We start from the raw sequence: 14,832 nt of genomic DNA, 5'->3' as shown, positions 1-14,832 counted from the left end.
GGATGAGATGCTTCCGGCATGGTGGTTGGATCTCGCCACCCTGGAGGGTACACAAACAGGTGGGGGATCTGACTCCTCCCATCGATGACGGGACGTACTTCCTTCGGGAAGGGTTGTACCGTGGCCGGTGATGACCCTTAGGACTCAACCACAGTTCCCGCCAGTGTTGCTGTTGCGGCGGTCCGGTCATTCAGCCTTATGGTTTAAATCTGAGTGCCTTTATGGCGGGTCGGAGAGTCAGTTGGTTGACTTAACTATTATACAATGTCATGAAAGACGTCCTCTGAAATCACCTTTTTTTAGGGAGTATGCGAGAAAATTTTGAGGAGACCAAACATTTTCCCCTCTGGTTTCATTTTGAAATCCCCGCTGGCAATCTTGTAAAGAAATTAGTGTCTTGGATTTAAATGCTGGTTTCCAGATTTATTTTGAATTTTCTGACTGATTTATTCATAATATAAGAATTGAAGATCTTATTAAGGATTATGTAAATATGTGTGAAATGCGAAATCGGTATAGTTTTCAAGACTAACAATAATATATCGAATATTTTAAGAGCAATTTTAACAAAGGGTTATGTTTAAAAATTTTGAAATCAGAGGTCGATTTGTTTGCCAAACATAATAAAGGTTTATTTTTACTTTCGTCTATAAGTAGAGTACTCAAAATATGGTAATCGTCAAAAAATTCGAACTCGAAATTTTGACGAATTTCCACGTTTTACACCTTCCTGAATTAGAAAAATACATTTTTTTTGGAAAATGTCCGTCTTTAACAAAGATAATTCAAAAACGGTTTGAGCTAGACATCTGGAATTTGGTATATGATCATTTTACTAAATATGAAGATTTCTATGAAATTTTGAGTAAAATCTGATCAGAGAAAGTTCGTCTGGCCGGTTGCTCGAATATAATTTAACATCACAACTACAAAATGAAGAGAGCTAGATAGATAAGATTCTATTCACAGATTTAACATCTACAGTGGACACTTGTCAAATTCAGTGCCAAATCCTACAAAGGGTTGTTTGTCTGTAATTTCTGAAATATATAAACGGGATAGTTCAAAAACCCAGTGATTTTAAATGTATCAAACTTGGTATGGGTTTTGTGACTACAATTGCAGTTTGGCGTCACATTTTTGTTTCAGTCGGTTGAGAAAATCGCGTCTAAAGCATAAATTCGATTTTTGAATGCTATTAACGGTATGTTATAAATTAAAACAAAAGAATTTGCCAAAGATGACACGGCAGATTCAATAAAATGCTAAATTCACGCGAAAAGTTAATATTTCTTAACTATTGTACGCCAGTGCCATGCAAGGCGTTCTCTGATATGACAAGGGTATCAGAGAGCGTTCTAGAAAGTTCTGGAGAGACCGTTCCTGCCGTTTCTTTCTTTCTTTTTTTATTTTTTTATTTAATGCTTGCAATAATATTGCGCCGCGATTGATTTTCATTTGGGAACGGAAGCGCGAATGACATCGCAGGTTCCTTGCATTAAAAATAATAAAATTTGGATGATTTCTACAGTGAAACATCATGAATTTAAATATGTGTAGAAATTAGTTTCAAACTCAATTACTGTTGTGGGTGAACTATATAATAGTATGAATCGCATATACCGTAAATCGCACTTAGCGTCACCGCTTTCAGTAGTTTGGGAAACTCTGAAACTGAATTCTATAGCAGTTGTTCATCTTTTACTGACTGGTTAGGCGAGGGGACGAACTTTCTGGAAATTTCCCTGTATCTCGAGAACTAAGTTTCGCCAAGTTAGAAACTTCGTATTTTTAAAACAAGTAATTAACCCAAAAATGTCGCGAAGTCAGAATCGCCATAACATTGTACCACCTCTTCGAAGATTGCACGTTCTGGATAGTCATTTCAAGATAAAATTGAAAATGCATCTCCGTTAAAATGGAGCCAATTTGTAAACATGTATGAATTTGGGCCCCTTAGCTGGCGTCTTTTGAATTATTAAGATGATAAAATTCAGCTTTTAATAATATATAGGTCTTCCATTGTTATCCTCCGTATATGTAATGTCTGTAGAAGTTGCTAAGGTCTTAGTAGTAGCAGCTCCTACAGACATCCCTGTAGAGCAAGGATGCCAAATTCGGTGCCTTTTGCGCTCTGGCAAGCATGACATTATGCAACAACATTTATAAAAACATTTCTTAGCTTAATTTTTAAAATTCATAATTATGTGTAATTAATACTACGCAACCACAACATTTGTCAATATTGGCTGTTACCATTCGTGTTAGATAGATGCACCATTTTTCCTAACAACAGCAACAACGAATTTAATTCGGATCGTTGGAAAATATTTTTCAATTAAGTTTGAAGACACCCGAAAATTGGCATATGAAATTATTCATTTCTTGGAAGTACTTGTCAGTGGGCGCAATAATTTTCATTCATGATGCTGAATAAGTTTTTTCTTTACAGAATTTCTGTCATTTCTTTCGCATCAGTATTAAAATAAATATTTGCTGGAAAAATATATCCCGAAGAAGGAAAGAAGGTAACTGAAAAGGGATACAATGTATCAGGAAAAAATATTAACTTTATGGTTATCTTTATTCTTTTATATATATCGTTTCCGAAACTTATCTTTGTTTTTATATAAGTCAGTTTTTCATTTCGGCTCGTGTGTATTTTGTTTATTTGAAGTATTAATATTTGAGTTCAGCAATGTCCTCGATGTCGGTTTTTTTTCCCAGTTTAGCTGGTAATTTTCTACATTCCTTGATTTGGATTGAGCAGATATACGTAATTCCTTGAAGAAATATATCCTTACTAAATGACAGGAAGTGTGAGATTTGCAAATTAATAACAGATGGTATCGTATTAAGCCTGTTACTGTATTGTGGCCAATTCTTCTTAATAACATACATAATTCCTAGACGAAATATATCCTTGCTAAACGACAGGGAATGTGGAATTTACTAACTAATAACAGGCTGTATCATATTAAGCCTGTTACTGTATTGTGGCCAATTCTTCTTAATAACATACATAATTCCTAAAAGAAATATATCCTTGCTAAACGGCAGGGAATGTGGGATTTACAAATTAATGACAGGCTGCACCGTATTAAACCTGCTACTGCATTGCGGCCAGTCGAATCCTCCGAATCGAAGATTTGATGTTAGATTAACGCGCCATCGAATTGGTACACTTGTTATACTCACAAAAACTTGCTCCCTAGATATTCAGTACCTGTGTGTACAACATGCAACGGCAATCAAACTGCAGACTATGTTTTTACAAAGTGCCCTGATTCTAACTCTTTTCGCTTGTACTTTTTTTAAAACTACTGTTTTAGATCTGAAAGACTTTGTTAGAGGAAGACCTCACCGAAATTTATTCATTTTCCTTGGAAATGTTTTTCTTTTAAATCCAAAATTTAAATTTTAACCTATGCTTTTACTAATTTTTGAGATTTGACTGTTTTTTTCAGCTTTATAATAGTATTTGTTTTTCCCTTTAGATTTTTAATAAAGCCGCAACTTCGTTTAAAATTTTCCGACTGATAGTAATCGATGTTACTATTTAAAATGATTTTAAGTTGTTTTATATTTTAATTTTGCGTTTAGCGCAACATAGCCGACACTGGCGTTTGTATCATAAAACAACGCATTTAAATTCCCTTTTGGATTGAACAACTCTCAAAGATTACCCCCCCCCCCCAAAAAAAAAAAAAGTGAACAGATTGGTTGGAATATAAAGAAATTAAATGAAAATAGCAAGTTTGACAGCTATTTTAATCATCCCTCCCGTCATAATGTCACTTGCAAATAAAGGACTATCTGCTTTAAAAATTGTATACAAAGATGGGATTAATTTAGATATTTTTGTTTTGTATTTTAACAAAGAAAAATAATTGTTTAATAATTTCGGATTTCACGAAACACGCTTCCAGAATGAGGTAATCATAGAACACAAATCAAACTGACTGATTTCCTTTGAAAGTATTGCAGCAGTGACATTTCAATATCAGGGTTTTTACAAGCAAATCAACTTTTTACTCATGGGAAAAACCCTATTTGGTAATTCGAGGACAATGGCGAAGCATGATTTGCCAAAAGTCTAATTGGTGTAATAAAATTGGAATACTTTAACAATAAAATAACCGTTAATCATGCTTTTAAATCACATATTTGTCAAAATGACCGACTCCGCCTTTGTCTGATATCGCCTGATATTTTGATTTGTTTCGGTATAAAATATTTGGAATATTTTTCATCACATAGCTACCCATTTTTCCTTAACTCATTCTTAAGAGAATATGACCTGTTGATAAACCTAAGCTTGATGACTGGTGAATTTCTGTGCCAAAATCTGATTATATCTCAAATTCATTGTGCATAAAGGCCTGATGCGCTTTAAAAGAAGGTGAGAGTCAAAAACTTCTGCTCTGATATGACAGCAAAATTTGAAGATGGGTGCCAGGTAATGTGTTGTCCTCATCATGTAACAACAGTTAACTGTTCCGACCTCTTCGGAAAATGCTTATCTAAATCGAATCGCGTAGATTTAGCTATATTTACGACTTATTACTCCAAACGAATAAACTCGTCATAACTCAAAATGTATTTTTTTCCATGACAAGTATACTCGTCAAAAATAGTTAACGGGTTAATACAAGACGATCGTCAATATATATACAGTGGGTAAAAAAATTTCCGTACGGAAGACTAAAAAAAAAAATTAACTAGCATAATTTCTTATCTTTGCTTTTAATCTTTATAAACTACTTATATATTGTTAATATGAGTCTTTTAAAGGGATATGAGTCTTTAAAGTTTCATAATAAATTTCCCTCTTTTACAAAACTCAGCAAGTCCGTTTGCAATTTTTAAGATAAATGACGAAGTAGCATGCAAAAAAAGTTTCCGTATGCAATATACAAATTCCTCCTGGCGTGCTCTACAACTAATCCACAGTAAATATTCGAAGTGTGATGGTTTGTCAGAGTGAAGAATACGACTTCAGTGATCTTCACTCTGACTGCAGAACAGTTGTTTAATTCCAGTGTTTCGCTGATCGTCTTAAAATGGAAATTCAGAAATCCATTCGTGAGGTAGTGATTTGGTTGCGAAAAAAATGGATTATTTATGAAATAAATCAGTGAAATGACTTACAAGTCAAAGTCTACACAGCAGTATATTATTGAAAGATACCGTGATGTGTAAACATTTGAGGATAGAGATCGATCCGGAAGAACTCCGAAGTTAAATCGCTTGCATAAAATAAATATCATGTGTAAGGTACAAGATAATCCCACAGATTAGTGCACCTCAACTTGCAGCTGACTTAACGGTTAGTTACAACATTCAATTCGCATCTTAAATTGTGAGAAATGTCATTTAAAAAAGAGATTACAATGGATGTGGGGCCCGTAAGAAGCCTGTTATAAGTCTCTGCTACAGAAAAAGTGTCTCGAGTTTACAAAGAAGCATATAAGCAAGCCTCCATCTTTTTGGGAATCTGTTCTTTTTTAGTGATGAATCAAAATTGAATATCCGTGAGTCAGATGGTCGAGTTTATGATCTGGAGGGAATCAAAACAGCATATATTATTTAAGAATTTATGTGGAACTGTGAACCACGGTGATGGTTGGAATATGGTATGGGGGTGTATAAGTGCTGCTGGTGTCGGATATTTATGTTTTATAAATGGAAATATGAATAGGTACATACATCTTGACATTCTAAAACAAAACGTTTTAACCAATGCAAATAAACTGTCCCTTGGAATGGACTTTACTTTTCAACAGGACAACGATCCTAAGCACACCTCCAAGATTTGTCAAGAATAATGTCTCTATAATGTTAAAAAACATCTTCATAGCCCTCCCCAGTCTCCCGATTTAATTCTTATAGGACATTTATTGGAAGAAATCGATCGTGAACTAAAAAAATATGACACAAAGAATAAGTATGAACTCAAAAAGGTCATTCAAAACATTTGGAGTAGTATTTCGCTAGAAAAAACAAAAAACTGATGGGGGTTACGCCACAACATTTGAGAGAAGTGATAAAGGCCAAAGGAAGCCCTACCGATCATTAAATGCAAGTTGGTCAGCATGAAAAAGGTCTTTCACGTACCATGTAAATTCCGTATGGAAACTTTTTTGTTCCTTCTTAGTGGCATTTTTTTATTCTTTCAATTTAGGTATTTAATTTTCTTCATAGTTTTTCCTTTGTACTATTCATAAATAATAAATGAAATTGTGTTAAACCAATTTTAAAATTTAGAATTTCATAACAAAATATTTTGTGCCAAAAATTAAACTTTTATTAATAGTCATAGTTGCGTACGGAAACTTTTTTTTACCCACTGTATATAGTTGTCGTGTGATTTTAAAAACGGGACATTAAAGCAATTAAATTTAATTGCACATTCTGCTCATTTTAAGTTGTTGATTTACAATTAGGTTAAAAAGTAGGGGGGGGGGAAACCCCATCAACGAATTAATTTTAGAAGAAAAGCGATGAATCATTCCGATATTTAAACTCAGTGTTTGGTAAACAGAATGATTTATCATCTTTAAAAAAAATTATATTTTGACGGGGTACTGAGAGCTAAATAAAGAGCTAAAGAATTGTAACTGCAAATAAAAAGAAAAATATGACACTTTTTTCCCCTGTCTGAAATATTTGCGTGTAAAAATAAAATTCCCCTCCGATTATTTGGAGAGACTTCTTTATTTATTGTCCGATGTAATTAATATGTTGTGACAGTGCTTTGTTGGCAACATTCATATTCTCTCCCCTCCCCCCCTTTTTTTTTATGGAAATCAGTTTGTGGATATATGATTTTATTTAGTATGTTTTCGAATGAATTATTCGTTTCATTCAAAAATACTGTCAAAGCTGGCTATGCATCATTTTGCATAATATTTTATAAAATAATGAAAGTTACTGTATTTAAGTTACTTAAAAAAATTAATTCAAAGTTATATTTAATACACGATTGAATGCCTTTGTTAAATTTGGATAAAAGAGACCCTAAAATTATAATAAAACAAAACTTTCGATCCAGAATAATAAAGTACAGTAGACTCCCGATTATCCGCGGTACGAATTATTCGCGCCTGCCGCACAAAGTTTTTTTTTTTTTTTTTTTTTTGACTGATTTTTTTAAAAAGGTGCAGTTTTACAGTTATGCATTTGTAATTACATAATACATTACAGTATTAAAACAGTACATATGTATTAATTTTTCTGTGTATTCTTGACGCCTCTCGTAAATACAAAGCACTTTTCTGTTTTCATTAACGAAATGCCTTTTAGGTTAGTTTTGAGTGATATACTAAAATATTAAACGTTAGTTAAACATTTCCTGCTGTTTATTTTACGTTTTATTGTACATAAAACAATTGTTCAAAGTTGGAATGACTGTTTTCTTTTTTGCTATACCCGTTTTTAACTTGTTTCGGATTATCCGCGAATTTTGTTATCCGCGGCGGCCGCGCCACCCAATTCCGCGGATAATCGGGAGTGTACTGTATCTTTTACGATTTGCTAATTTTTGAATGACAAAGTAAATGCGATTTACATCACTGTAACTTTAACTGGCTCATATGCATTTTTAATAACGATAAATGTAATTTTTATATTCGATTTTTTTAAAATTTAATTTCAGTTAACATTAAAATCTACTTTTATATGTTCGGAAAAGTAAAATATTGTCTATTTTTTATTTACTGTATTGGAAATTATTATTGTTATTTGAAAAAGTGGTTGTGAGAAATAAATGATCATAATTTATTTCAAAGTAAGAAAAAAATTAGAAAGGAATTCATCATTCTTAACTAACATGGACTAATTTCATTTTGATAATTGTTAATCCCAATAAATATCGATTTAAATTCGTAGCTTAATTCATGCCATGTTTATTTAATTAATAAGAGTTTATTATTCATTAATTATTGTTTAAGAAAAATATTTCACTTACTTTTGTTCTTAGAACGAAAATTAATTAAAAAAAATATTGATTTGTTTTCATATATTAAATTTTCTCAATATGGAAATTAAGTTTTTTTTCCATAATTTTTGTGAAATCATTGGAATTAATAAAGATGAATATGTATGTGCTGGCGCTTTACAGGATAAACTGTTTCATGTGTAGCTACGAAAAAAAAAATGTATTTTTAATAATACCAATTTAAAAGTCGTTCACATTTTTCCAGAATTTTAGCAGTTTTTTTAAAATTATGTATTTATTTGCCTAACTTCTAACAGCAGATTACATTACCTTGAAATTCAAACTGTTTTCATTGTCTCATCAAATATTTAAATTGCGTGATTCCTTTCTATTTTTAAAAATTAATGAAGACGATTTTTATTTAAACCTGCATAGTTAACAAGAATAGTAAGAAAAAAAAATTATAGCACCGTCCGTGGTTGTTAAAAGAGAGACTAACTGGGTATTTATATTTTTATTATCGCTGTGATGTCATGGGACTGGTCTACATTAGAAAGGTTCATGTACACAAAGAATAAAATAACACTTTAATGTCTGACAATTTGATGGTATTATGAGCATGAAGTTATATCTAAACGATTTAACTGATATTAAATGCAACCAATATCCAGATGGTCGCGAAAGACGATTAGTATATTATTAAGTTTTTTAGTTAGATAGGAATTTTATGAAATATGGTAATTTTTCTGTTAATTATAGAAAATGTGTTTTATGTTTGTGACAAATTCTTCAAAAAAAAAAAAAAAAAAAAAAAACAATGAAAAAAATTGTAGTGAAGTAGTGAAATGTAGTAATCATCTAAAAATTCGAACAATAGTTTTTGACGAATCTTTAGACCTACCTGAATTCGAGAATCACATGTTTGGAAAAATGTCCGCCTGTCTCTCTGTCTGTGACAAAGATAACTCAAAAACACCTTGAGCTAGATGGATGAAATTTAGTATGTAGACTTAAAACCAAATTTTCAGAAATCAGAGCAAAATCCATTAAGAGAGAATCTGTCTGTCCGGCTGTTCGAATATAAATTAGTATAACTACAAAACAGAGAGAGGGTTAAAATTTGATACCCAAATTTATCACCTTTAGTATAAACGCCTACCGAATTTTGAGCGAAATCCAACGAATAGTTCACCGTCTGTCGGTCTTTACTTTCAGAAACATGTAAACGCTATAACTGAAAAATTGAGTGGCTTAAATATGTCAAATTTGGTGCGTGATTTTGCGATCACAATTTTATATATGTGAAATTCTTATTTTTTAGTCGGTTGGGAAGAAGCCAAGATTCGATTTTTGGATACTATTAACCGCATCCAAGTGATTCATCGCCAAAAAATGTGCCAAATACGGCACGATAATTTCAGTATAAAAGCTCAATTCACGCCAAAAGTTAATATTTTGTGAATATTATATGTCAGTGCCCTTCAAGCCATTCTCTTGGATAACACTTTTATTAGAGATTGTGCAAGAAAGTTTCAGGGAGACCTCTAGTTTTAATCATTCAATTAGAACGAATAGTAACTCTTAATCTTTGTATTATTAATATAAGAATTTTTGAAAAAATAAGTTAAAATAAAAATAAGAAATAAGAAATAATTGAAAATATAAATTAAGTGTTTTTGAAAATTAAGTTTTTCATGGTGTATATGTTATTTATTTATTTATTTTTTCAAAATCTGCAAGCTCTATTTCAAACAATGAAATATTTTATGCAGAGGTAGCAAATTCTTTTGTTCTTTTAAAAGGCGCATCTTCTGTTTTTATTTCCAATTTTATTGACTCTGCTGTTTTAGTTATGCCTGGAATTTTCTTTATGGATTCTTTTATGTGTTTTAATAAAAATTTATTGGTTAGATTGGATTTTATTGGTCAAGCACTAGTATTTTCACTGGAATCCCGACTGTTTAGATGTGATCTTTGCTGATATTTCTTCTTTCTTTACCAAAAGAGTCGAATTTGTATCTGAACTATCAGAAAAAAAAAAGGACTGATTGCGATTCATCTGGCATCTTTTATCTTCTTGTGAAGATACAGCTTGGAATTATTTCAAGTTTCATTTCGCCTTTTGTAATCCAATTCATTAATAATGCTATCCTTTAATATGTTGACTGCCAAGGTTATTTGCAGATTTCAGGCCCAAGATGCCTCTATCATCTTGTATTATTCTTAAAAAATATATTGTCGATGAACTGTCATGGCTAGTAATGGCATGGAAAATGGCTAATAAAGTTTCTGCGAGATCATTCTTATGCCCAGTATTCTGGTCAAAACTGCTTACTAAGAGTTCTCATATTTTGAATCAAAACTGTATATAAACTATTAATATGATTTATTTGAAACGTTCAATTGACAGCCGGTTTGTGTTGCCTCGCATTATTGTGTGACAATAGTTTTTGTGTTTTTCTTATTATTTATTTTATTTAGAAATTATGTGTCATGATTAGACAAAAATTAGTATGGCATATTTGTTCAATAAATAAACTTAAATAGTAGTAGATTTATAGTAATTTATTTAGTAATATATAAGCTTCGACTTCCTGCTTGTATGACACTTACAGACGCTCTACGACAATTCCAAAATACCTTGTAGCGAAATACTCCGCCGTAGATGATAGTTAGCGTCTTTGAAACCCATTCAATTGTAAACATTTAAGTTAGAATGAGAAGAAAAGATATATCAACCAATTGATCAATTGCTGATATATCAATCGATTGATATATTCATTTCCCAAATCTAACACATATAGGGTCTCTCTCTAAAAGTGGACCAATATTTCATTGTACGTATTCATATACTGTTCGTTTCAGCAATCCGAGACTCATTTTGGGGCGATTTTACCCCATAGAAGGGTGATATGTAGCTATTAAAATAATCGCATTTCCAGAGATCATTGTTAGGCTTTCACATTCATGCGTTTTATTTCAGCTTCTTTATTTGTCATTATATATATATATATATATATATATATATATATATATATATATATATATATATATATATATTGTTTGACTCAATAATTAAATTAGTGAAAAAATTATGATTCCTTAAATTTTTAATAGTGCCATTCGATCTTCTTAGTTGTACTTAGTATAAAAATTCCTAATATTCTAATATTAGCTATAAGAAATTTCAATTGTTCTATGATTAAAACTGCCCAAGGAATATTTTTTGTAAGAAAATGAGAGCCGAACAAAGATTTATTTAAGGGGGAAAAAGGCAGTTTTTCAAATATTAAAATGTTTGATAAAAAAAAAAATATTACAGCAGTCTATTTAAACAGTTAACTAAAATATCGTTAACAAATAGGTCTGTTAATAAAAAAACAGTACAGATTGTGTGGTAAATAATGTGGTAGAAAGCGCAATCACATTTCATTATGAAATGAACTTTAACCAGTGGGAGTAGTCTCTTCAAAACTTTCTCGCACATTCTCTATATAAATTTATCGTGCCAGAAAACGTCTTACATGGCATTGACATACCATATCACGGATATTAACAACTAGCATTTTTGGATATATCATGCCATCCTTGTCGAGTTATTGGATGATTAATCTCTAGTATACCTTAATAGTATCCAAAATTCGAATTTGTGTTTTAGACGTGTTTTTCTCAACCGATTGAAACAAAAATTCGACACGAAACTGTATTTATAATTACAAAATCGCATACCAAATTTGATATATTTAAGTCATTGCATTTTTGAATATTGTGTTTACATGTTCGTAAAAGTACAGATAATCAACCTTTAGTTGGATTTGGCTTAAAATTTGACAGGCGCCTGTACTACAGATGTTAAATCTATGTACCGGATTTTATTTATTTTCTTCTCTTCATTTTGTAGTTATTATGTTAACTTATATTTGAACAATCAGACAGCCGGCGACCTGGCCTAGGGGTAGCGCGTTTTCCCCGTGATCTAGGCGTTCCGGGTTCGAGTCCTGGTTCGGGCATGGTTGTTCTCTGTGTGAGGCGCGTGAATGAGCCCCCTGTAAAAAGGGGTTGTGCAAACGAGTGTATGTGTGTTATCTTCATTTAAGCTAGAAGTCAGACTTCTGCCCTCGGGTGCTCAGGGCTCTTTACCCTCAGAAGCTACTTCGCAAAAATTTGGCTTAAAATAGTCACACAACAAACAAACAAAAAAAAATAAATAAAATAAAATAAAAACAATCGGACAGACGGACTTCATCTGAAAGGGATTTTGCTCAAAATTTGATCGAAATCAACAAATTAGGAATAAAGGCTCTATGAAGTTTTATCCGTATAGCTCAAACCATTTTTGAGTTATCTTTGTCACAGACAGACAGACATTTTCCAGAAAGGTATTTTTCGAACTCGGGGAGATCTAAAACGTGGAGATTCGCCAAAATTTCGCGTTCGACGTTTTTGACGGTTCCTTTCCTACTACGTATACGAGAAAATAAAAATAAGATAAGAATCAACAATTTGAATGACTCAATCATTTTATTGTAATATTTGCTGAAAGTGGCTTCTTTGGGCTGACATACAAAACCTGGAAAACGATTTCTTCTTGTATATTATACAAAATTTTTCGTAAACAAATTTACAAGCCATTAAAAATACTATTTATCTAATCTGCTGTATTTATGGATTTTTTTACCCTTTGCGATTGTGAAGGTCATTCATTCACAATGACCTACCTGTGTAATAGTGTTAATTCTAAAATAATTAGTAAAGAAAGTGCATGATTGAAAACATGAGTTGCTAGTATCCCATTACGCTGAAACCACATGTAAAATCCTTTAGTGAAATGGATTCCTCCAAATAATCCAATAAGGTCCTTGAAATATAGATGTTTACTGTTTAGAAGTTAAAGCTTTATCGATGTGGAATGGCCCAAATTAAGTATTCTTTCAAATAATCCATACAAAACATTCACGGGCCAAAGCATTTAATGCTTACTTGGTTGTTCATTATGAAAAATTTTTTAGCGAGAAAATATGACAATTGTATAAACATGTACATTTTTTCCCCTTTGACAATGGATTTTAATCTTATTTGTCTAAAATGAAATTAAAAAAATAAAAACTCTACTCATTGTCTTCTTGCATTTGAAAGATTTTTGCGTACTACAAATATTTAATCCAAGTAAGAGAGAGATTAAGAGCCTTTTCAAAACGTTCTAATCTGAAATCCCTCATGTCGAAAGTCTTTCACTTAATAGAAATGTATTTATGTTTAATTTCACTTTTAAACGATACCTCAAGAACTTCGAAGCGACCGTAGAAATGAAATAAAAATGATGAAATTTAAAGCCTTTTGTCTCAATGATGAAGATTTAAGAAAAGCGTGGAATTGTTTTTAGATGTTAGTTTGTCAATATTATCTTATTACATATAAATAATATAATCCTTGGAATCGAGTAAAAGACGATAATTTTGTCAGCAGTTCTTTTATTGATTCAGATGTATATATTCAAATGTACGTATATAATTTAATTAATTGGCAATGTCAAAACAATTTCACCGATTTTTGCATTATATGAAAATTTATGGTACCTAAATAGGTAATCAATGTGTACCTATTTTAATCATCTGCCATTATTGAGAAAAATTCTAAAAACGCTAGTTTACCGTACGCCGTCTTTAACAAAAATTGATTTTTAAAATTATTTTGTTGAGGTAACCAAGACTATCAAGTGATTAAAAAAAGATTTTAATTGAAATGGAAGATAATCAATATTCCTGCTGAATCAGATGATTATTTGAGCGACTAGTAAAATATAACCTTTTTTTATTTAGCATTTTTTTAAATTATGTAATGTTCATATCTCTAGGGGTTAAAAATTAGCTGTTAGAGACAAGTTGCATTTGATAGCGTGTACATTTTTATATAATTTTGGAATATAATATTTGTGTGCTTTTGCTGGTTCCGGTGCATAAGCAGTTAAAATACCAAATTTACAGTGTCTAGACGTCTTTGATTAGTTAGAAAAAACCCAGTTTTTAACTCTTATTGAATAAGCTCGTGCTATTTTACCGTTAGAAATTCTTCGTTTGTGTATTATGTCTTAAGGAACAAAACGAATACAGTTCCCATGAATTGAGTTTTCATTACCGAAAAGTGAATTTTTCCTACTGATATAAATGCAAGCATAATTACAAAAACACATCGCTTGTCTCTGTCTAAATAAGATTTTTAGTCTTCCATTAAAAACCTCCAAAATAACCATGCTATTATGACTGAAAATGTTTCCGCTGTTGCTTCTCATGAGTTTTTCAGGTGATATCTAATGAGCAAGCACGTTAACGTTGTTCAATTTCTGTAGCCTGTGCTCACATCAAGGATTCGTTATGCATAGTATTTCAATCAATGTATATGAGCGAAAATTTGAAGAATACAGAGCTAATTAACCATTCCTGCAAATACACTCAAAATTGTCGGCGTCCTGGCATAGGGGTACCGCTTCTTCCCCGAGATCTGGGCATCACGGGTTCGAATTCCGGTTAGGGCATGGTTGTTTTTCTTCTATGTTCTATCTGTGAGGTGTGTGAATGTGCCCCCCTGTAAAAAAGGGTTGTGCAAGTGAATGTGACGCATGAAATAGCTAAGTCGTACTCTTGGCCATAGTTGGCGCTACTGAAAAAATAAGAGACGCTCACTCGGCTTAAATCACTGACAGATAACTGCCAGCGGGCTTGTAAAGGGCCATAAGTCGCAACGCAGCAGCATTGAAAATTACGAGATTCTCCTAAAATAGTACTCGTGTAGATACGAAACGGATGCTTATGTAATCATAGTTCTACTTATTAAACATGTAGAGGTTCCAATTTTCAATGATAGTTAGATAATCTGGATAGGTGACTTGTGGTGCA

The 14,832-nt window shown here is 31.9% G+C and overlaps 1 protein-coding gene across 3 annotated transcripts in view; it reads left to right on the top strand.

Moving 5' to 3' along the window:
* The window catches only part of LOC129981090 (uncharacterized), a 190,917-nt gene that overhangs the window by 11,639 nt on the left and 164,446 nt on the right, over positions 1-14,832 (top strand). The gene's annotated exons all lie outside the window — the stretch shown is intronic.

The sequence above is a fragment of the Argiope bruennichi genome, chromosome 8, assembly GCF_947563725.1.
Source record: "Argiope bruennichi chromosome 8, qqArgBrue1.1, whole genome shotgun sequence".
NCBI classification, from domain to species: Eukaryota; Metazoa; Arthropoda; class Arachnida; order Araneae; family Araneidae; genus Argiope; species Argiope bruennichi.
The sequence above is the reverse complement of the archived record's forward strand: the minus strand, read 5'-3'. Positions and strand labels throughout refer to the sequence as shown.